Below are 22,798 nucleotides of genomic sequence, written 5' to 3' on the forward strand. Positions count from 1 at the left end.
CTAGATCACTAGGTACTCTTGACTTGGCTGCATCTTGGTGGTAAGATTTTATCTTTCTTTGTCTATTTCTCCTAAAGGAAGATGATACACTGTTTCTTATTTGGATTTCTGTTCAGTTGATCATACAGATGTAGATTCTAATGTACTACCTTATTTGGGATCTCATCCATATATAGATATATATGGTACAAGTTAAGACAAGAAGTATGAGGAGATGCATATTCATAGCTTTGGTATGTTAACCCTCCAGCTTATCATTTGTGGTCCACTACATTTATTCTTATGGTTTCATAAGACTGGATTAAGCTTCCATCTGTAGTCCTTTCCTTCATCCATTTCACATTCACCCATCTGTTTCCTTGTATTTTACAATAAGTTAATTTCTATACGTTATAGGTCCAACAGTGCTATATATATATATACATATGCATCTTTCTCAGAGACTGTTTTTCTTCATTATTTTTCTCTGGTTTTTTGGTATGCATAATATATACTAATCTATGTCCAAGTTTTCTCATTATTTTCCTAAAAGAAACTTTTTTAGAGAAAAATTTGATTCTTCAAAAGATGTACAGGATAGCTAGACAGAAATAGACAAGGTAGACTTCATAACAAATAATTTTATTATATTTAAAAAGATACCTTCATAAGAAAATCACCACATCGGATGAATTTTTAATTTCATTATTGTACTAACTTTATGATTTCCTTTATACAGTAATTGCTTTATACAACAATTTCATCATAACTCTCTTCGTTTCCTTCATAGTTACTGTTATTTTGTTTAAAAAATTTTTATGTAATATATTTTGATCCTATTTTTCCTGCTCCAACTCCTTAAAGATTGTCCTTATTTTCTTACCCACATCAATTCATGTTCTATTTATCATGTATTTGTCATCTTTCTCTCTCTTCATCTATTATATGCCATGTAATTATATATATATATATATGTATATATATACATACATAGATCTTTTTCAAACAAAAATAAAATAAATCAAAGGTTAAAACAAGTACAAAACAGTAAGACAAAGAATACCAAGGTGAACTGAAAAGCCTGCTTCCCACTCACACAAAGCTCTGGAGTCTGTTTTGTTGGCTAACTACTGAAGGCTTGTCATGGAGTGTGGTTGACATACACAGTATGCACCTAGCAGGCACCAGGTACAAAGAGTTTCTTAGTTATGGATGAGGTTTTGTGTTCACTTTCTCGGTGCTGAGATTTTGTCTGTCTTGAACATATGCAAGTTCTGTGTTAGCCCTCATGTCTCCGTGAGCTGATATATACATCAGTTTTTTGTGACTAGAAGATAACTGTTTCTTTGCAGTCATGTAACATTGCTGGCTCTTATAATCTTTCTACCTCTTCATCTGCATATATCCTTGAGCTTTGAGAGGAGGGGTTTCATAGGCATCCAGTTTAGGGCTGTTCACTCCAATGACTCCCATTCTGTGCACATCATCTACCTATGGATCTCCTTATTGATAACCATCCACTGAAATAAGAAGGTTGAATCATGCACTCATCTATGGCTATAGTCATATTTCATTAGAAGTCACTTTATCTCTAGGTTCCTTTAATATAAAAATAGCAGTGTACTCCCCCCTAGCCAGCATAATCCTTCTACCCTCAGGTTCTTAGCTGTTTTAGCAATGCCAGGCATGTATTGCACAGAGTGAAGCAACCAAAAATCCAGTCAAAAAGTGGTTGGTTATCCCCATGACAACACATGACGCAGCACTATCAAATCAATAGACCTTGCAGATAGGTTGCTTTTGTAGGCCGAGGGTTTGCAGCCGGGTGATAATGATGGTAACTCTCCTCCTCTAATAGTCTGCAGAGTGTAGTCCAGAGTCATCGTGAAGCAAATCAGTCGGGATGAATTTTCAAGTTGGATACCAGCTCAACTTCTTCCCATTTGGTGATTGACATGATTTCTTCAGTCGTGGGGCCTTATCATTAGGTCGTAGAGAGTAACTAATAGACTTTGTAAGAGCCTGTGATATGTGGTTGTGTGATTGTCTATGGGGCCTCTTCAGCCAACTGTTCAACAAGGTATAACCTATTCCAGCCACCGGAGGTTTCTCTTGTTTTTACAATGATTTTATTTAGTCCTTGGAGCATGCTTATAACAGCAACTTTATAGGGTCTTTAAAAATGTAGCTAATTTCTGTTTTATCTTACATGTAATTTCTGTTATCTACATTTGTTCTAGCTTTGGCTGATCATTCCCCATTTCTATGCACATTTCATATTTTTGCTGGTATTGAACACTTTAGTTAGTAAATTGCAGCAACTTTTGTCTCTTTTCCCTTCAAGCTTGTCAGTATTTTCTTCTCTTTTTTCTGAAACTGGCTGTTTTATATTAATGAAGTCTACATAGTATTCATTTTCATTGGCAAACCCATTCCAATTTGATCTTCTTAAAAAAATACAGTGCCCAATGTCAACGTTCAAGATTTGTTTTTGCTCCAGAAATGTTCTTCCCAGACACCTGTCCTCATGTCCTTCTAACAAAATAGCCACTTTATGCCTTATCCTGTGTTTGCCTTTATTCTGAAAATTATCAACTTCTTTTTAGCAAAATATGTACTATTCGAAGCAACATACTTATGCCTGAGGGTTTTTTCCTTGTGTTGTTTATTTAATGTGTGAATCCTAGTTCTCTGTTTCATATGTTCCTCATGGGGAAAATATTTAGGTAAATATTTATTGCTGTAGACAAAAATATTGGGGCTTAGAAAGGTGAGTTCCAAACATAGCACTAGGATATCAAATTAGTACCCAAATAACAGCAAAGGAAGGGAAGCGCTTTCTCCCTAGTTACCTTTTGTATATCAAGGCCACATCTGCCAAGGAGAAAACAGTTGCTTTTATATTTTAGAGAAATGTCATTTTAAAAGAATAATGAATCTCATACCACAGAGGAAGAGACAAAATCCAAAAGCACACCTAAATCTAAAAGAGCTATATTCGAGGCTTCTGTTGATGCTCTGAACTTGTTTTCCCATTTATCAATCATTTACTACCAACTATGCACTTGCCTACATCCTCCTCCTCTGAGTCTCTAGCTTGCCTTCCTTTCTCTTGTCTTTAAATTGTTGAGGCATGAGCCAGAAGAGCTTGGAATTGCCAGTATTTTCAAATATCATTCTGAAGACAAAACATCTTGCCTCAGAGGCTGCTGAAGAGAAGTATCTTCTACTCTTAGCCATAGGCCATTTAAAACAAGCAAGAAGTACCTACAATCAGGTAAGAAAGGATGATGGATCAGAACACTATAGAAAACAGCCGCACAAAGGAGGTTGTCTCTGTGTACCTGTCCATAAGAGGCAGGAGAAGTCTTTCAAGCTGACCTAGGAAGAGGAAGGATGTGAGTCTTGGTTCATACTTCATGGGATCTTGTAGTTCTCATAACATTATAGCAGGCTTTCTCCAAGTCTTTCCATTTATCGTCTTGAATTCCCTGAAATTTTAAATTCTTGTTCTCATCTTCGATGTTGCCAGTTTAACTGGCATAGTAGACACTTTTCATGTATCTGTGGCCAAATAACTGACAAGAAGCAACTTAGAGGAGGAAAGGCTTACTTCAGGTTACAGTTTGAGAAGTCAAACAGTCTGCACTAAAGGGAGGGTTTGACAGTAGGAACATGAGGCTGCCTGCTCCTATTGTGTTCACAGTCAAGAAGCAGAGGAAAATGGATGACATAGACTCTCTCCCTTTGTCCTTTTTATCCAGTCTGGAACACAAGCCCATGGGAGAGTGCCACCAATATCCATGTCTTACCTTCTCAGTCTTCTCAATATTCTTTCTGATACACTCTCACAGACATACACAGACTGTGTTTCCTTGGTGTTTCTAAATCTTACGTGGTTGGCAATCAAGATTAACCATTAGAGTTGGGAGTGGGTCCTAAAAGCTTCTCACATAGCCATGACAACAGAAGGATTCCAATCTGCTTGTCTTCTGCAAAGAGTGCATTAAAATGCTATGGGAGGTAACTGAGTTACCCCTGCTTCTCTCTGAGCAAAGAATGCTTCTGACATACATCTAGGCTACTGTAGATAACAGTGATTCCTTTTTAAGCATTTCATGGTATGGTTATATTACAATTAGCGATTGTTCTCCTGAATATTTTTGCTTCATTCTTTTTTCAAAGTGGGGCTTTTAAAATGCAATTCCTCTAACAATTTTATTATATATTTGAAGGATATATTGACTATGATTTATTGTCATTTTCTAATTTCTCTAGAATACATTTCCAGTACACTCTTTCACCTCCAGTAAATGTATATTTTAGGTATGCCATCACGTGAGTAACATATAAGCTTATCTGGTTGTTTAAATATTAGCAGTTCTGGTAGAATTGTATTATTTTATCATTGTGGTTGATTATCTTTAATGACTGCTAATTATCTTTTTATTCATTTGCCAAATGAACATATTTTCTTTTGGCAAATATTTTCTTTTTTCTTTTTTTCCTATTAAAGAAGGCTACTTTTATAAGTCTTTATCTTATTTTGGGGAATTCCTTATATATCAGATCTATGTCTTATAAATATCTACTTTTTTGTCTTCATTTTTAAAATGATGATTTCTGATGAACAGATGTATTTATCTAGTGTGACTTTCTATGGGTAACTTTGAAATTTAGTGTCAAAGATATTTTTTATCACTAATTATAGTTATATATGTATTGTGTATATTATGGGACTTTTTAAAAATATATATATATGTAGCTATTTGTAGGTAACTTTTTCTGGATACAATAGTTTTACCTTTGACAATAATAACCATCAACTAACTTAAATAACTTGATACATGTATGATTTATTTAGTCTATTTTATATATATGGATACATAATTTGTCTAAAATTACTTATTATAGGTACTATCTTACTCCAGTTAGCACAACATAGAACAACACTGTGAACCGGGTAAGGTTTGCATCTGTTTCCTAAAGGTTCATGTGTTAGGACCTTGTTAACCTAGCGTGAGGATATTGAGAAATTGTGGGACTTTTTTTAAGTGGGTTCTAATAGAAAGAGATAAGGTTACCTGAAAACTACCTCAGAATGGGTTGATGTAGTTCTTACTGTAGCTCTGATTAGTTCTTATGAGGAAGTGATTGCAAAATAGCAAGGGGACCTTCCAGCTTCCTACCTCAATGACACGTGCTTCCTCACCCTTTCCCTCATGCACCTATTGCAGTGTCATCCCCCAGGATGTGATGGAATAGCAGGAAGGACTGGGAGGAGGGACGCAATCCTGTTTGGAAAGTCTATACCCAACAGTGTTAGGCAAATAACACTTTTTCCTATAAGATATACTCTTTCTTTGGTATTTTATTATCACAACAGAAAACAAACTGTTGCACAACTGTCTGAATCCTTAGTTGCCTCAATATATTTTCTATATTTGCACTGTCTTAACTACTATAGGCATCAAAGTACTTTGTAATCTGAAAATATGAGATGACACGCTCATCTTTGTTTTTGATGTTTGTTATGTGTTTGTGTGTTTTTGCCTGCATGTATATCTATGTACAGCATGCATGACTGGAGCCTTCAGACGTAAGAGGGGATCAGATGGTCCAGAACTAGAGTTAAAGAGTTGCGAGCTACAGAGCCCTTGTGGGTATCTGGAATGAAACCTGTGTTCTCTGAAAGAGCAGCCAGCTTTCATAACCACTAAGTCCACTCTTTGCACTTTCTACTTTGTTTTTAATATTGGCGTGTCTACTTTGGTGTCTTCATGTTTCCATATAGATCTAGAATATTTTTAATATACAGACACATATGAACACACAAATGTTTGATAAATGGGTCAAAATGATTAAATCATTAACAACTCATAAATTTAAAAGGTCCAAATAAAAATATTTTAGAGAGCTGCAGTTGAGAAAGGGCTAGAGATTAAGAAGAGATATTTTCGTTTGATATTCTTATCTATAGAATGATATTAAAGGTTTGAATAAAATAATCAATGTGCTTCTTCATTTCCTTATATTTACACAATATTTAGCTTAAAAACCCCAGTTTATGTCTATCCTGAAGCATCTTAAGTATGGAGATAGCATGCTGTGCATGTAGCTGACTACGTGTTAAAAAGTATCCTTCTGCCACTGAAGCTTATAACTGTTCGTTGCTGTTTTGTGCAAAACAAGTCTTATTTCTCCAGTAAGAGTTCTCTAGGAGCAAGGGATGTGGGTGAATTTTTCCACCCATATGGTTAAGTACACCTATGCTTTATGAAATCCTCAATATGTTAAAATGACCAATAAATGGATTTTAATAGACAGGTCATTAGCAGTTGTCAGTTCTGTGTGTGTTCCCTGCCTAGTTTTTGGTGTCGTGTTCAACAGAACAGATTTCTTTGCAACTATTACATTTTCTTGTGTATTTTTTTTTTGGAACAGAGGTTTATTAAGAGAAGAACTGTAGATTGGGGGAAGGGTTCCTTTAAGTCTTTCAAGAGACTGTAGGAAAGTCATTCAGAGAGCAGGGCTCAGGTGACACACCTTTGGTTTCCCAGATACCTGTACAACATTCGAACCGTATGCTAAAGGACGCTAACTACAAAACAGACATATTGTGATTATCTGTAAACATTAGAGGATTCAGTATCGAGCTGCACTGCCTCCACCAGGACTCCAAGCCGTCAACGTGTAAGTACATTAGAAGCCGACACTCTCAGCAGACTTTGCTGAATGGCTGGCAGCTCCAACATCTGATCGATATGCACGTTCACCAGCCAAGCTGACTAGTACATCTGTTCTGTGAAGAAACATACATTCTGCCTCTAGTACAATCAGTGTAATTAAAAATTAACATGCATTAATTGTTCGAGCTGATGTAAACAGCTGATGTTCCACTTAGCACTGTCTTCTGTACATATCATTAGGCAAAGCCAAATATTGTTAAGTAAACAGGCAGCGCTTACAAAAAGCAGAGAAATAAGAAACTAATTCCAACTGAATAAACCGACACTGTATTATAAGTCAAATTAAAATGATTAGGCAGAGCCAGATTAAGCTCTGGATCTTTGGAGGAAAACAATTATAAAAGTTACGCTTAATTATTGGAATCTTATTTTGGTAACTGTAGACAGGCTCAGTCTAAAAGAGTTGCAGCATGCTGGATTCAGTAGGATTTCAGGAAAGCAGAGAAGACCTCCAGGAAGTGATTCAGGATTGATTGATGGTTGAGGTACACTACTGAATGGAATCACTCACTGCTATGCTAGTCACTTCACGCTCATGCTCACGAGAGACCCAAAAATGATGTTTGTGTTAAAGTGGTCTCTTCTCTTCTGTGTGCACTTGCAAAGCCGCAGTGTCAGCAGGGGATTTCATGCTTCATCCTGAGAAGAAGCACATTACTTTACGACTTAAGTTATTCTCTCCCTTTCTCTGTCCCTAGCCTGCACGCCCTCCCTTCGTCCCTGCCTCCCTGCCTCCCTGCCTCCCTCTCTCCCTTCCGTTCATGCCACTGCAAAATGATTTCCCCATCTTGATTCAAAGCTAGAAAAAAGAAAAAAGTCCTCACATGTGAATGTGTGCTCGGAGGCAGCTCCCAGTACATTCGGAGCTAGTGGTGTACTTACAGATGCCCTGGGGCACTCAGCTTCTCGTGGCCTTAGGCTCTTCCTGCGGGGGGGCGGGTGAAGCTGTCCCTGAAAGTGACTGGCCTATCACTAGCAAGCCCAATGGAAATCTTGATTTCAAGAGGATTTCTTAGGCAATTCACCAAGTTAAAGTTAAAAGGAAGAAAGAAAAAAGCCCAATAAATATGATTTCAGAGTCTCCCCTGCTACACACATGCATGCACACACACACACACACACACACACACCGGCACACATACACACACACACATACACACACACACACACACACATACACACACACACACATACACACACACACACACACACACACACACACACACACACACACCGGCACACACAAAAATCAAGCTAACTAGAAGTCTCTGGGAGAAAGTAATAGCTATTTCCTCTGGTATGACCATTTTTTTCTCTTTGCCCCGCTGTCTTTTGTAACAATGAGCAATTCATTATAAAAAAAGAATTAAGTAAATGTTCCTTTACCTCATTGACATGAAATGCAAAGGCTCTGTCCGGAGTGACGCCTAGTGATTGTCTCAATAGCATCTATGTTGTCCATTCATAATTATGTGACATTCAGACAAAAGTCAAATGACACCATGCAATAAAGGATACTACTAAATACTGAATCGAGTCATAACAACAGCCACAGGTATATTAGAGGACCTAGGCCTCCACCACAGTCTAAGAGTGATGTTACAGACACTTAGGACACAGACCTCAGACCTCATGGACGGATGAGCTTCTGCATTTAGTTTGCCTCTCAGAACCACAGTTAATCAGCACCCATTAAGTGCAGCGTTTAATGAATTGGTAGTTACAGGGTAGTAGCTTTTTTTTTTTCCGAGCTGGGGACCGAACCCAGGGCCTTGCGTTTGCTAGGCAAGCGCTCTACCACTGAGCTAAATCCCCAACCCGGACAGTAGTAGCTTTTATAGTAGCTTTGGAGATTAAATTTAGTTCCTAAAAGATGACATTGTCACTACTCCCAGCTTGAAAACTACAGAAAAATAAGGCTTATTATTATCTACAACCAAAGCGGGGATGTCTCTAGCACATTAAATATATTTTACCTCTCATTCTTTTAAAAATAAAACCCTCCCATTAGAATCTCGAATAAACTGTAATTGACAGAAAATGAATTGAAAATGATGTTGTTAATAGAAAGTTAACATATAAGGAAATAAAAGGCTTGCTCTGGATAAGATCTACATTGAATAAAAAATTATTTGTTTACTTTCCTTACGCAGAAAATCAGCATGGCTTTATGGCCTTTTAAACTCTGAGAAGTTTTCCAATAATTATTCATCAGGTAATGTAGGTATTGGAATTATTGTGAAAATTATAAATTATTGTAAAAATATCTTAAATTTTCCTTGTAGAATATCTCTAATATCGAATTTATTGCCAACAAAGGGTCATGCAAGCATGTATGTGTATATGTCATATACACACACACACATATATATATATATATATATATATATATATATATATGAGCTGTGGAATTTTTAACCAATTCCAGATCATTGTGCTTGTATATTTACTAAGCATCTTGAACTCATTGGCATAGGGGGGAAATTTCCTAAACAAAACTTCAATGGCTCAGACTCTAAGATTAAGATTGATAAATGAAGTCTCATGAAACTGAAAAGCTTCTATAAGGCAATGGACATAGTCAATAGGACAAATTGGCAGCCTACATACAGATTCGGAAAAGATCTTCACTAACCCTACATCCAACAGACAGCTAATATCCAAAATATATAAAGAATTCCAAAAGCTAACCTCCACAAACCAAAGAAACCAATTTAAAAAAAGGGGGGGGATATAGAAAGCTAAAGATAGTTTACAAAAGAGGAATTTTGAGTGACCTAAAAGCACTTAACAAAGTGTTCAAGTCCTTAGTTATCAGGGAAATTCAAATCAAAATGACCCTGAGATTCTACTTCACACCAATCAGAATGGCTAAGATCAACAACAGGTGACAGCACCTGTTGGCAAGGATGTGGAGAAAGAGAAACACTCCTTTATTGATGGTAGACTGAAAACTGGCACAACCACTCTGGAGATCATTCTGGAGGTTCCTCAGAAAACTGGAAATAGGTTTTCCCAATAGAAGACCCAGCTATACCATTCTTGGGCATATACCCAATAGATGCCCCACCATGCTGCAAGGGCACATGATCCACTATGTTTATAACAGTCACATTTGTGGTAGCCATAAGCTGGAAACAACCCAGATGTGTCAAAACAAAAGACTGGATACAGAAAATGTGGTTCATTTACACAATGGAGTACTAGTCAGCTATTAAGAATGAGGACATCATGAATTTTGCACACAAATGGATGAAACTAGAAAATATCATCCTGAATGAGGATCAGACCCAAAAGAACATGCATGATATGTACTCACTAAGTGAATATTAGTCAAAAAGTACAGAATACCCAGGATATGATCCACAGAACTGAAGAAGGCTAACAAGCCATAGGACCCAAATGAGGATGATTCAATCCTACTTGGAATAGAAAAGAAAGAAATCACTGAGGTGGGGCAGAGGGAAGGAGGAACCTGGGTAGAAGAAGGGAGAAAGAGGGGAAAAGGGGAACATGATCCAGTGTTGGGGTAGACAGGAATGAAGCCCTGAAGGCCATTAGAATGATGGAAATAGGCAACCTCAAAAGGTGGGAAGTGGAGGGACCCTCTAGAATGTACCAGAGACCTGGAACAATTTTTTTCTTTAAAATTGAAAGAGTTTCGGGAGGAGGGAGGTAATGGGGGGAGGATGGAGAGGTGAACACCCATAAAGAAGGGGAGGGGGAGTGGTTAGGGGGATGTTGGCCCAGAAACCTGGAAAGGGAATAACATTCGAAATGTAAATAAGAAATACTCAAGTTAATAAAAAAATATAAAAATAAAAATAAAAATAAAAAGAGTTTCTTAAAGTAAAAGTTTGGAGAAGTTGCTGTATATCTATTGTGTTCAAAGCCAAAACCAATAAAGTTTGCCTCTTCCCTTTCAGGAGAATAATGATCAATAAACAATACATGAAGTGAATAAAATTACATTTTGTATCAGCATCTTATGAATTCTATGAGTAATAGTTGTTAAAGCTTCACAAATAGATGTGAATTACTTATATGGAATTCTGTGTGTTTTCTATTGAGACTTCCAGAAATGTCATAGAAATGAGGTCCAGGTCATAGAAAGCAAGGGAAAGAAATGTGGAAAAAAATCATGAGTACCAAAACTGCTTTATTAGAGAGTAGTTTCAGGGAGAGTTAATTGGAGTACTTGTCTCAGACTGTCTCCCAATCTCTACCAAACTCTTTACAACGTCATTTTTGGAAAATGGTTTCTTCCTTTGTTGTACAATTATTGTATGATCTAAGCTTGGGCTGTTTTTCATATTGACTGTGCCCTCGAGTAATCACTTTTCAGTAATTGATATTTATAACAGTTAGTAGTGAGAAATGCACTTGATTGGCCAATAATCTTGCTAGTTAGCTTTGAAAATTCCAGTGAAGAAACTGGTATGCACATTTTTGATATAGAACAAAAACAATACCTATATCACAGTTAACAGTGTCAAATCTTTATTTACCTCCTAGGGAACAGAACATAACTACCTTTGAATTTTTATTCATTGTATTTGTTTATATTTCAAATGTTATTCACCTTCCTGGTTTCACCTCCACAATTCCCTCATCCCATGCCCCCTTCCCTTTGCATCTATGAGGGTGCTTCTCCACCAACTCACCCACTCTGGCCTCACTACTCTAGCGTCCTATGACTCTGGGACATCAAGTCACCACAGGACCAAGGGCCTCCTCTCCCACTGATGCCAGATAACACATTATTGCTGATGCCAAGAAGTGCTTGCTGACAGGAATTTGGTATGGTTATCCCTGGGAGGTTCTGACAGCACTTGACAAATACAGATGCAGACAGTCACAGCCAACCATCAGACTGAGCCTGGGGAACCCAGTGAAAGAGCTAGGGGAAGGACTGAAGGAGCTGAAGGGGATTGCAACCCCACAGGAAGAAAAATACCAGCTAATTGGACCACCCAGATCTCCCAAGAAACAAACCACCAACCAAAGAGTGTACATTGAGAGAGCCATGACTCCAGATATATAAGTAGCAGAGAATGACCTTTGGATGTTTTTCAATGATTTCTGATCATGTATTTTTTTCCTCTCTTACTTTAGGGCAACTTGAATACTCACCAGTGTATCAGATAACCTTCTCTTTGTCTTCTCTTTGGGGTTCCCACTATTTATGAGTTGTAGAAAAGAATGGAGGTGCCTGGGGAAAAATGTCCCTGGAGAGGTCACAGCTTCCTCAGGAGCCATGGAGATTTGAGCAGGTTACAAGGTTTGTAGGTTTGTTTCTACTTTGCTTACACACTGGTTTTCTGTTAGCTGCCAATGTTTAGATATGAAATGATCACATAAACTTCCCTGTGGTAAGGCATAGGAGGAGGTAGGAGAACAGGTAGGTTGGAATGAGTTAGGGCATCTGGAGTCATACCCTTATATGGTATACTGAGGCCTTGGTTCCTTCCTCTCATTCTTGCTTGATTCTTGATTTGTTGTGCAATCCTACCACAGCCAACTTCCTTCACCTTAGAATGGAATATAAACAATACATACAATTAAATAGTGATGGTTTCTGAAATCATGGACCAAAGCAAACCATTACTCTGTGTAAGTTGATTCTCTTGGGTGTTATTCATGTACTTCACGTATCAATGTTTATAATAAGAGTCAGGAGTCTCTCTAATGCTAGTAAATTATTTTAGCATCCTTGGAGAATCCAGGGATATTTAGCTCAGACTCATGCAGAAATTGGTATAGTCAAGTTGCCTAAACAGAAAACCATAGTAATGTGTACAGTCATAACAGACCAGTATCTGGAAGATAAAATTGAAAGTTGAGATTCAATCCTTACTCTTCTATCATCCCACCACAAAATTATTGAATTTATTTAGACTGTATACAAGCAACATGGCATATTTGAAATGCCTCAAGTCTTACAACGAAAGGAGCTGAAAACGGGTAATCATGAGTTCAAGGGTAGCTCTGTTGGCTACTTCCAACAAAGGAACAATAAAAAAAATAGTCAAGGGTAAGAAGGATAGAAAGAACAGAAGAACAGAGGATGTGAAACGAGGAAGGGAGAGGAGAAAGTAGGAAGGCAGAAGGGAGGAAGGGAGAGAAGGAGGGAGAAAGGAGAGAGGGAGAGAATAAATGAAAGAGGGAAGGAAGAAAGGAAGGAGAGAGGGAAGGAAGAACAGAGGATGACAGAAGGAAGGAAGACAGAAAGGAGGAAGGGAGAGAGGGAAAGAAGGAGGCAGGGAAAGGGGTTAAATGAAGCCGCCCTAGATCTTCCTTTGTCTCTTACCTTTCTCACTCTTCAGTGCTCTGTATTATAGGAACGACAGCATCATTTTCAAGCTTTTGTCTCTAAACTTTTAGCCACTTCTAAGCAGATAGTGAATGTTCTGTTTCATAGACATTCATTAATCCAACAAATAAAAACTACATTAGGACCTTGTTTTTAAACTTACAAAATCATCCCCATCCCTTTTTTAGTCTCTCTTTGCATGGATAAGAAAGGTCTCTCATTTGTCAAAGGCCCTTCATGTCTCACCAGTGTCAGAGCATCTACCTATGAGGTCTCTCTCTCTCCTCAAATCTATACTTCCTGAAACTGTTTCTATGATAATTTCTGTGCTCTCATCTCTTGATTCCTGAACATTAGTTAGCATCCTCCAAGGAGCAAATGCCTAAAAGAAATTAAATATGGGAGAAGATATGTCTTGAAGAATCATTCCTACAAAGTAGTAGGAGAGCTTCAGGCTGTGGTGATAATCCCTATTGCCAAGGTACAGCCTTGGATTGAAGAGGGATTCTGAGAGAAAGGGTATCTGGGAGCATCGAAAACAAACAACTCAAACTCAAATCATGGATCTAGGCTGGCAGCTGGTTTCTGCTTGAGACACCTTTCCTGCTAGCTTTCTCTCTGTTCCACACTCTTTCTGATCTCTTTTCTCAGGAGATCTCCAGACAGCCTTTTCTCTGTTTTCTGCTCATGACAGCTCTCCCAGCAGTTCTCTCTTGCTGTTCTAAAATTTCTTTGGCTAGCTCATCACTTGCAGGTCATAAGCCAGTCTTTTATTTTACATATTAATCTGGTCTTTTACTCCACATTTCCTTTTCATTGTTCTATGAGTCAGCATCCCATGACCCTTTGATTCTTAAGACACACCAAGCACACATTTTCTTGTAACATTGCAAAAGAATGCAAAGATCTGCCTGACTCTGTTAAGCATAGGCAATAAGCTAGCTGGGTGGGACCCTCTCCTGAAATTACCATTTCTACTACACCTGGCTTTAACCCTGCTCTCTTCTAGGCTTACCAGTAACTCAGGAATCTCTCTGCATTGTACGTTGATTCACAGCACAACTGAGTTTGCTCATTTATATTTGTGAAGCCTCTCATAACAATTCATAATACATCTTTATCGAGACATTATATATTTCTGTCCCAGGGGCAGGAGCCATCTCATTCTGTTCCTAAAAAGGCCAAGCCGGTCTGTTACCATATGAAGGAGTCCATTACAGAAGATGCATTAGTTAGGGCAAGTCTCAAGTAGGTGACACAGTTCTGTTACAGAAGACCTGGACCCATTGTTATCTATGTATAGTGTATCAACTATTTCCTGCAACATGACCCACTGTGCTGTGTTGCTAAGTGCATAGCCAAGATATGTGGCTTCATCTCCCAATGTAAACCCAGAAGTACAAAATGTGGAACCACAGACTTTAGTTGCAACCGTTCTATTAAGTTTCTGCAGTAGGACCCTGAGCATAAGAATCTCTTAGCACGTACCTACTCTGCTACATTTGATCATCAGGTATCACCCATCATTGAGAGGAAAGTCATCTAGCTCACAGACGATCAGAAAAAAAAAATCTATTTAGTCTTTCATTTTGTTTTCTTTCTCCTGAATCTAACTACTCCTTAAATGTTATTTTTCTCCTGACTTCTGTCAGTACTTCCAGAATTTTCCTCTTAAGTCTCCATTTCTTGTCAGATTCATCCTAGGAGAATCACACTTAAAATCCACTTTCTATTGTTTCTGAAATTAGAAAATGTCATTATTGTGTTTCATGGTAGACATAAATGATAAACTATAAAGCTTAGGATTACCTCTGATTTTATGTCCTGTGAGGGATTTTTATATCTTGAAATATCACCATCTGTACTTAATTAGCACTCCACTTACAATTCTGCCCGGAAAGTATCACAGATCCATCCTTTCTTTTCTTCACAAGTCATCCTAATCTATAAGTCAACTCCCCTCTCTCTTGGATGCCTGTTAAACCCTCTGTATCGGTTTCATTGAGTTTTCAGGTTATACAATGAGTAACCTTGCTGCAATTTAATTCTCACTAATAGCACTTTCTTCTTTAGAACTTTATGAAGTTCAGCATTCTTCGTGGATCATGGAAGGCATTTTAATGGCTAGCTCCTGCCTCTGTGTGTATCCTACTCTGTTACTTGCCACTAGACTATGTTTTAGTCGCAACCCTTTTCTCCAGTTTGCTGTCTGTAAAATATTCATTTTTTTTCCTGTGGTCCTTCACTAATTTCTTCTCTGACCAACTTTTATCCATTTTTCAATGACTTCTTGAGAAACCATCCTTACGTGTTCAAATTCAGATTTATTAACTGTTATTCATGGCCTGAGATTACTTTACTCTATTACTAAGAACAGTCCCTACCTGGATTCATCTACTTGCTCATATATTCATGAATATTGGTATTACATCTCCCAAACATGAAATTTTGCACCACTATTTTAAGGACACCTTCTTTTCTATTTTGCATCTCATATATGTCTAACCATTTAATCTGAAAATCAGAACATTTAAGTCAGAGCCCTTCTACACCATAACTATCTTTAATGTCTCGAATGTATAGTTTCTTGATGTGCCATGTATGATGTAAGTTTCCTTCAGGAAAACACTGGATTCCATCTTTTTACCATCTGTCCCCACTTACTCAAAACTATATTGCTGCTTTGCTCAGACTATTAGTTGAGGTAGTTCACCAGGGTCCAGAGTAACAACGCTCAATTATATTCAGTGGTTCTTAGTAGAATATCCTACTCAGCTGATCTTCTTTTACTCATTCAGTACCTTGAGAAAGTTTCATGCAACCACAACACTAGGCTATATATGTCCTTGTGTGGTCAGTCATAAACACACACACACACACACACACACACATGCATGCACGCACACACACAGACACAAACACACACACACACACACACACACACACACCCATATATATGTATATGAGTTCATTATTGTTCAACCTTCTCTAAAGAGTGGTTACGATAACACTACCTCCACTGAGTTTTGTAAAGAATTAATGTTACTCTTCCTAAACTGACAAGCTTTATAAATGAAATGCTTTTAACATTTTTATAGCAATTAATAGATACGTTCCTCTTTATCCTGGTTTGGTAAATGGATAATCCACCTGTCCTTGTAATTATCATCACCTTCAAATGGATTTTTCCTTTCGGATCTAAAATTATTTGTCTAATTTTCGCGATGCCACAAAACATCTACCATTGTTTAACGGCTTTGGGACTTGCTTTTGTCTTTTGAGTAATACGTAAGGTTTTTGTTACCAAAATCCATCAAAACCAGAACCTAATTACTTTTGATTTATGCCTGTGTCCCCTGCAGATTTTTTCTTATTATACCTTACTATCCTTCCCCTCCTTGCCCTCATATGGCTCGAATAAAGTACGATGAGTACTTGAAAGAAACATGCACTTGTGTTCTTTTATCTCTACTCTAATGTCTTGACCTCAAACCAATTTAACCCTCTCAAATCCATCCTAACTTTAAGTCAAGGAGAGCCTTTTCTATAAAACCTTACTAAAAATAACATAAAAAATTAGAAATATGGCAAAACACAAAACAAAACAAAACCGTAAGTTGTATATCTAAATAGCTGGGTCAACAAAGCATGACTCTTCTTAGATGAAGACTATAATACAAGCATTTTAACCATGAAAAAAAGTTTGCATTATTCGCTACCTAATTTGAGAAATTGAGACCAAATATCCTCAAAACTCCTTCCTTCTGTAACCTTATCCTGTCCTTACTTCCACTGCTGCCCTAGGCAATATGGCATGAAAAGGCTCAGAGAGAAATATTCATTTGTAAAAGAAAAACAAATCATTATAGCAACACTCACTGGTCATTCTGTAGCAAATGTGCAATATTCAGATTTTATATTTTCCTGAAATAACATGCACATTTTAGGCATGAAATTATGATTGTTTGACTGTGAAATGCTGCACCCAAACACCATGTGGCTTTTAGCAGCATATCATCATATCAAGAACTATTTTTACCCTTTGGCGATTTTTCCTGCTTTGGCTCTGAGAGTGAGTCCATACGGTATTTGTATGTGGCATCAGTGGCAAAGATTTTTTAGTAGGGAAGATTTCTTCATTTAAACAGCATCATTGTGCAGTACATGTAACCGGTGATAACAGAGACTCTAAACCAGAAATCACAATTGCCGCCTTTCAGTCAAGTGGCAAGAAATTATGTCACAGTGAGTAGGGAATTAGTTAAGATGGCTAGATCGCTTTCTTTTTCTTTAAACGGTTGAAGCACACCAGCACATTTAGAATATCCCGAGAATGACAATATGTTTTAAATACATACTGTGCATTTTTCCCAGTGACTCTGACTCCTGGTGGCAATGAACTTTGTCCAGCATCTCATCAGATAAAAGCAGACAGAGGGCCTTATGACTTCCATGCCTCCATTGCTTTGCAGAAGCCCGGGCAGAAGAAAAGAGCAACTCCTTGAAAGATTGAAGCACATATTGGTCCCCTTCCAGGATGCAGACATGAAACCATATAAGAAATATTTTGAAAAGACAACCAAAATTAGCCAAACTCTTTAAACTTTCAAAATGCTTGGAGCAAAAGTCTGTTTTAGTTTAATCCAAATTAGTTTGCAGACTTAACTAGAAAGAGAAGCTATAGGAAAATATGAGCTGGCTTAACGTGTGTGTCTTGTCTATAACTACAAAGTTGGCTTTTGTTTCTTGAAGAAACAGATCTGGTTATGGGGTTTTCCAAACCTGCGATGACATAGAAATGGAGTGCATGGGATACTGAACATGGATTCTCACAGTCGAAAACACAATTGGCATTGGAAGTAAGGCAAGACCACATTAATTCACATACAATTTCCCCTGCCCTAGTCTCTAAAGGAAAGAAGCAGTGTTAGAAGGACTAATTAAATCAACTTTGTTTTTTACTCACCCAGTACATACTGCTGTTCGATGTGGTGAACAGAGGATTCCAACACCATACAAAGGAGGTCCAAGCTCCACTAGGCTCACCCATGTCTTCTCCTAGATATTCTTCTAGTTACCCATCTAAGTAGCCTTTCAGCACTTCGTGCTGTATAATAAAATGGTCCCGAATTTCCATACATAAAATAAAGCCAACTTGTCCATTCAGCCTAAATGCTGAATGTGTGATGCAGAGAAATTCCATTTTGTCAGTTGATTTATTGTTGGGTCAGAAGAAATAAACTCTTGAACCCCAGTGGAGGGGAACTGTGCTGTTCTGTTCTATTTAGAACATGTCCACCCAAGGATTGGGGGTCTGGGGAACAGTGTATGCTTTTTCTCCGGTGAGCAAAGAAACGAAAACAAGAACAGGTAAATTTATTCAAAATTAATGTTTTATATAATTTAAACCCAATGAATAATCTTTTTTCTGATAAACCTGAAGATTAATTTTTTTGTTTATCTTATACATAATGCATTTCTTCCTAGCCTGTGCCTTCAGGAAAGAAGCTGCCTGACAGTTTGGACATGTTTGGAGTTGAATCACCACAATGGCCCCTTTTCAGTTTGATCATATATGTTTAGCTTTGCATGCACAGAGCCAGTAATCACAGTAACTGTTAGTAGCTGTTGGTCGGTTTTTACAAACGCTAATATCAAACAGTATTTAAAGGACTGGAACTTGAAAGCAGAAACTTACTATCCCACTGTAAAAAGAAGCAAAGCTGAGTCTTAAAGGAGTTGACTGGCTAGCTGCTGGTGGCGTACAGGTCAGTCAAACATGGGCAAGTTCTTCTGACACCTGACTTACTGTGTGCTCGTCTCCTGCATAGGAAGCTAGCCAATGAACTAGGTTACTAAACTTACTTTATTATAGTAATTTTCCCTCTTCTTCCCCTAACCACCCCCTATCCTTATATGGAAAAAATTTGTTATTTAAAATGCAGGGTTGCTTTCGAAAAGGGTATTTGCATGATTAGCAGGGCTAAGAGAAGTCTGTTCGCACTACTATAGCTGATTAACTCTGCTATGGTTGTCAAACAAAAGAAAGGGGCAAGGAATATCAAATAGAAAACAACAAGCACCAAAGTTAAATTTTTTGCTTTCTTAGTTGCACTGTATCAAGATTTCTGAAATGAAGAAAAAGTCTATCTGTTCTTTAAAAAGTGAATTGTACTTGAAGTGATCTCCCACTTTCTTGGCTTTGTGAGGAAAAGAAATGTACAATACTCCACTTGTTTACTCACTCAGCCACATGTAAAAAAGTGTACTTAGGAATGGTTTATAATACAATATTCAGTAGAGTCTGTCTTATTTAACTGCCTTGATCAGAAGGGACAAGCATTTCATTTTGGCACAGTGTGGCCCCTACCTCATTTCATCTTTTGCTCAGAGTTCAGAATGCCACGCTTTGAGCAGAGAGGAACAATGTGTTGTGGTTTTTTTTCAATAAAGAAAAAATTTGTAAAACACAATAGTGATGATGAGAAAAGAATCTAGTAATGTAATTCTCGACTCTTTTAGGATGGCAACTATTTGGGGCAGGGTGATGGTGGTGAGGGGGGACGTGTCTCATGGTGGTTCCGTAAAGAAGGAAAAAGGAAGATCGGAAGAAAGTTAGCTTTTAGATTATGAAAGAATCAAGGTTTAGAAATCTCGTCTGTAGGAGCATTGGTTGCTAAAGCATGGCTGACTAAACAATGTAAACTCAGGACAATTTATGTTTGAGGAGACACTGTGGAGGGGGTGAAAACACTTCCTAGATGTCCTGAAAAGAAACCGGATCTTGATGGCAGTAACATTTGAACTTCAGCTGACTGCCTCCTTGAGCAAAGCCAGGGCAAGGGAGAGAGTAGGGGAAACCTTTTAGGAGTTACTTAAGTGGGTCTTGTTTTCAATCATTATCACCAAACAGAAAAAAAAAATTCTTAGTCCCCAAATCGACTTTTGTCCTTTTCTGGGGATTTCAAGAGGCATCGATCTGTTCTCTTCTGAATGCAGAATTAGATCACTTGTCTTAAACTAAAAACAGAACAAAAATGTTAAAATTTTTGTCTGATGCTTTGTCCTCATCTTTATGTCACGAAACTCACTGAAATCCAGACAAGTTAAAGGGTCCCTTGACTCATTAGTTGCCACTGGTTTCATGTGGCAAATGTAAGGTGGGGTAGGGTAGAGGTGATAATAAGGTCTCCCTGTTCTAATGACTTCATGTAAACTTTCTATTTATATTTCGATGCACTTAGCATTCTGAAAAAAATGCATTTTTAATTAATGAGTGCACTTAGCGATATCCTGATTCATGTTATCAGTCATGCTTCCCCCCCTCTCTCTGTACACACACACACACACACACACACACACACACACACGTACATCACCTTCCTTCAACATTGTACTGTCCCTCTTTAATTTTCTCCCCAAATCTTGTTGCATCTATGTTGGGTTTTACATTTATGGCTCAGTTAGATCAATAACTTTTGCACTAAGTTTTAAACCATTAACTGAGAGCACTCCTGTTATTTTTCTCCTGCTGTGGTCAAGTACCGGACAAATACAGTTTAAGGGAAGGAAGAACAATTTCACCTCAGTTTTCAGACTAGAGAGGGCATCATGGCAAGAAGTTTCAGTACAACCAGCTTGGTGGCAGAGGGAACAAGTGGTGAAACTCTCTTCATGTCACTGGCCAACCAGGAAGCCAGACACATTACTGGATGGAATCTGCAACATTATACTTCAAGATGTACCCCAGTGGCCTGATTCTTCCGGTTAGTCCCCACTTTATAAAGCACCTCAGACTCCTTTACAGCACCACCAACTGTTCAAACTCATGAGCCTCCGGGAAGATTTCATACTCAAACCTTAAAACACTGTGTGTGTATCATAGAGATAGTGAAGACTTCAGAGAAGTATACAAGTGCAGGTTTTTGTTTTATTTGTTTGAAATTTTCAAACTCACTGAAGCATGCTGAGGCTATCCCATATCTTTGTTCAGTTTAAAGTGCTTTCGTCAATTCAAGTTTTTACTTTAAGTGCTAGGTATTGAACTCAGGGTTTCTTATACATGGGGCAAGAACCATATTACTGAGCTTTCTCGGCCTCATAACAATCACTTTTAAATTCTTTTTACTTATCAACAGTTATATGGATTACACAGAAAGATTTCAATCCTTCATTCCCTTTAAGCTTCCAGTTGGTGTAAGGCAAAATGCCAGTAGGTTTCATTATAGAGAGTTATTAAAAAGTCATTACCTTGCGTTTGTTGACAAGGCTGCATATTCAGGAGGGCACGAGAGTTTCAGAGCTATGGAACGAGAAAATCATCTTCCTGCCTTCTTTTCTTAATTTGACAAAGACATCACTGGATTCTTGGACTATCAGAATCCAAACACCACTGGTTCAAGTATGTTGAGATAATTGGCAAGAAGTTTATATTCATTGCAAGGAGAAAACTGTACCTATGAGTTTCCTCAGGTTAGGTGTGGACAAATGCAACTGGCATGATTAACTTGAATGTACTTATTGGTAATATGTTCCAAGCTTGAGTAAAGACCAATATATACTTTTCTTGGTACATGTCAGAAAGCTTCACTTATCCAAACACTTTCCCAAATGATACAGTACAGGCTTGTCAACATAATTATTGCACAGGATCATTTATGACTGAAATTGCTTTAGGCTTTGAGTATTGCACAATATGCACACCTGAACAGTACAAAAAGGTGTTTGTAAAGAATGCACAGGGAGCCAATTTGGTAACCATCCCGTGAAAAGACATTACAGAAGCAGTACAGCAGTGTCCCACAGTGTCTTGCATTCAAAGGCAACAAAATGTCCCCAAGGAGTTCAAACTGCAGCCATTTTCAATGGACACTCCTCCTGGTTCTCATATTCTCCAGACTCAGTTTCCAGCTTTCATGAACCTTGTTTTTATTCCATGCTGGGCATTTCTACCAATATCCCAACAGCTAAGAGCCATCTATTTGTTATGATGATTTTTCCACTTATTAATAGTAAAGGTTAAGGATTTCTTCTTTTGTTCAAAATAGTATTGATGAGTTGTGTTTGATTGAGTTTTCCAAGCTTCTCTTTAGGCCTTCTTGTTTTAAGTAGGTATTTGGGTTAGAAAGGGTATAAAGGCTAAGTCATGAGAAGCCCAAATGAGTCGTGAGAAGTCATTCTGGCAGGGAATGAAGACATCTTGTTAATTAAAATCTTTCTTTCTTGCTACAGCATGATCGCAGATAGACAACAAACAGAATACATATACCCACAAGGCAAACTTGTAAACAATTCTTAAACATTTAACTGATGAATTTCTGTGGATACAGTGCAAATTTTAAACATTTGATGGAATTTTGAGTACCTGCCAGTAAATATATTGAACAATTGGATGACATTAGCCAGCTAGATGTTCTCTCTTCTCTGTTTCTGCAATGCTGCAAACCTTTAACTGTTTGGTCTCCCCATTTGGATAAAGATTTAATTCCACAAAGTTGCCCATTTGTATGAATAATATAATTATCTTGAATACCAACAGTGGCAATTATCTCCTTATGTTATGATTTGTTTGCTAGTTATACAATATTTTCTTGCTATCCTGCGTTTTACTTGAGCTAAACATTCATTTCTTATCATGCCAGCCTGTTTCTTTTGACTACCATACCAGAAGAACAGGAGAACATTTGACTTTGTGGTTAATTTTCTACTTTTCCATTTGCTGATATATTTGTGCGTCAGAATGATTGCAACTAACATT

General features: G+C 37.7%; 1 long non-coding RNA gene across 4 annotated transcripts; it reads right to left on the bottom strand.

Moving 5' to 3' along the window:
- Window positions 1–4,485: 4,485 nt before the first annotated feature.
- On the bottom strand, window positions 4,486–18,250 carry LOC120101439 (uncharacterized). Of its 4 annotated transcripts, none has more exons than XR_015683506.1 (4): window positions 18,008–18,250; window positions 17,400–17,541; window positions 12,166–12,259; window positions 4,486–7,367 (listed from the first exon to the last, which is right to left on the bottom strand). It is a non-coding gene; the product is annotated as an uncharacterized LOC120101439 (long non-coding RNA). The 4 variants fall into 4 exon arrangements; XR_015683504.1 differs by having other exon boundaries at window positions 11,862–12,259; window positions 18,008–18,224; XR_015683505.1 differs by having other exon boundaries at window positions 4,492–7,367; window positions 11,862–12,259; window positions 17,400–17,570; window positions 18,008–18,101.
- Between the last annotated feature and the right edge of the window lie 4,548 nt (window positions 18,251–22,798).

Source organism: Rattus norvegicus, chromosome 3, assembly GCF_021556685.1.
Source record: "Rattus norvegicus strain SHRSP/BbbUtx chromosome 3, alternate assembly SHRSP_T2T, whole genome shotgun sequence".
NCBI lineage: Eukaryota > Metazoa > Chordata > Mammalia > Rodentia > Muridae > Rattus > Rattus norvegicus.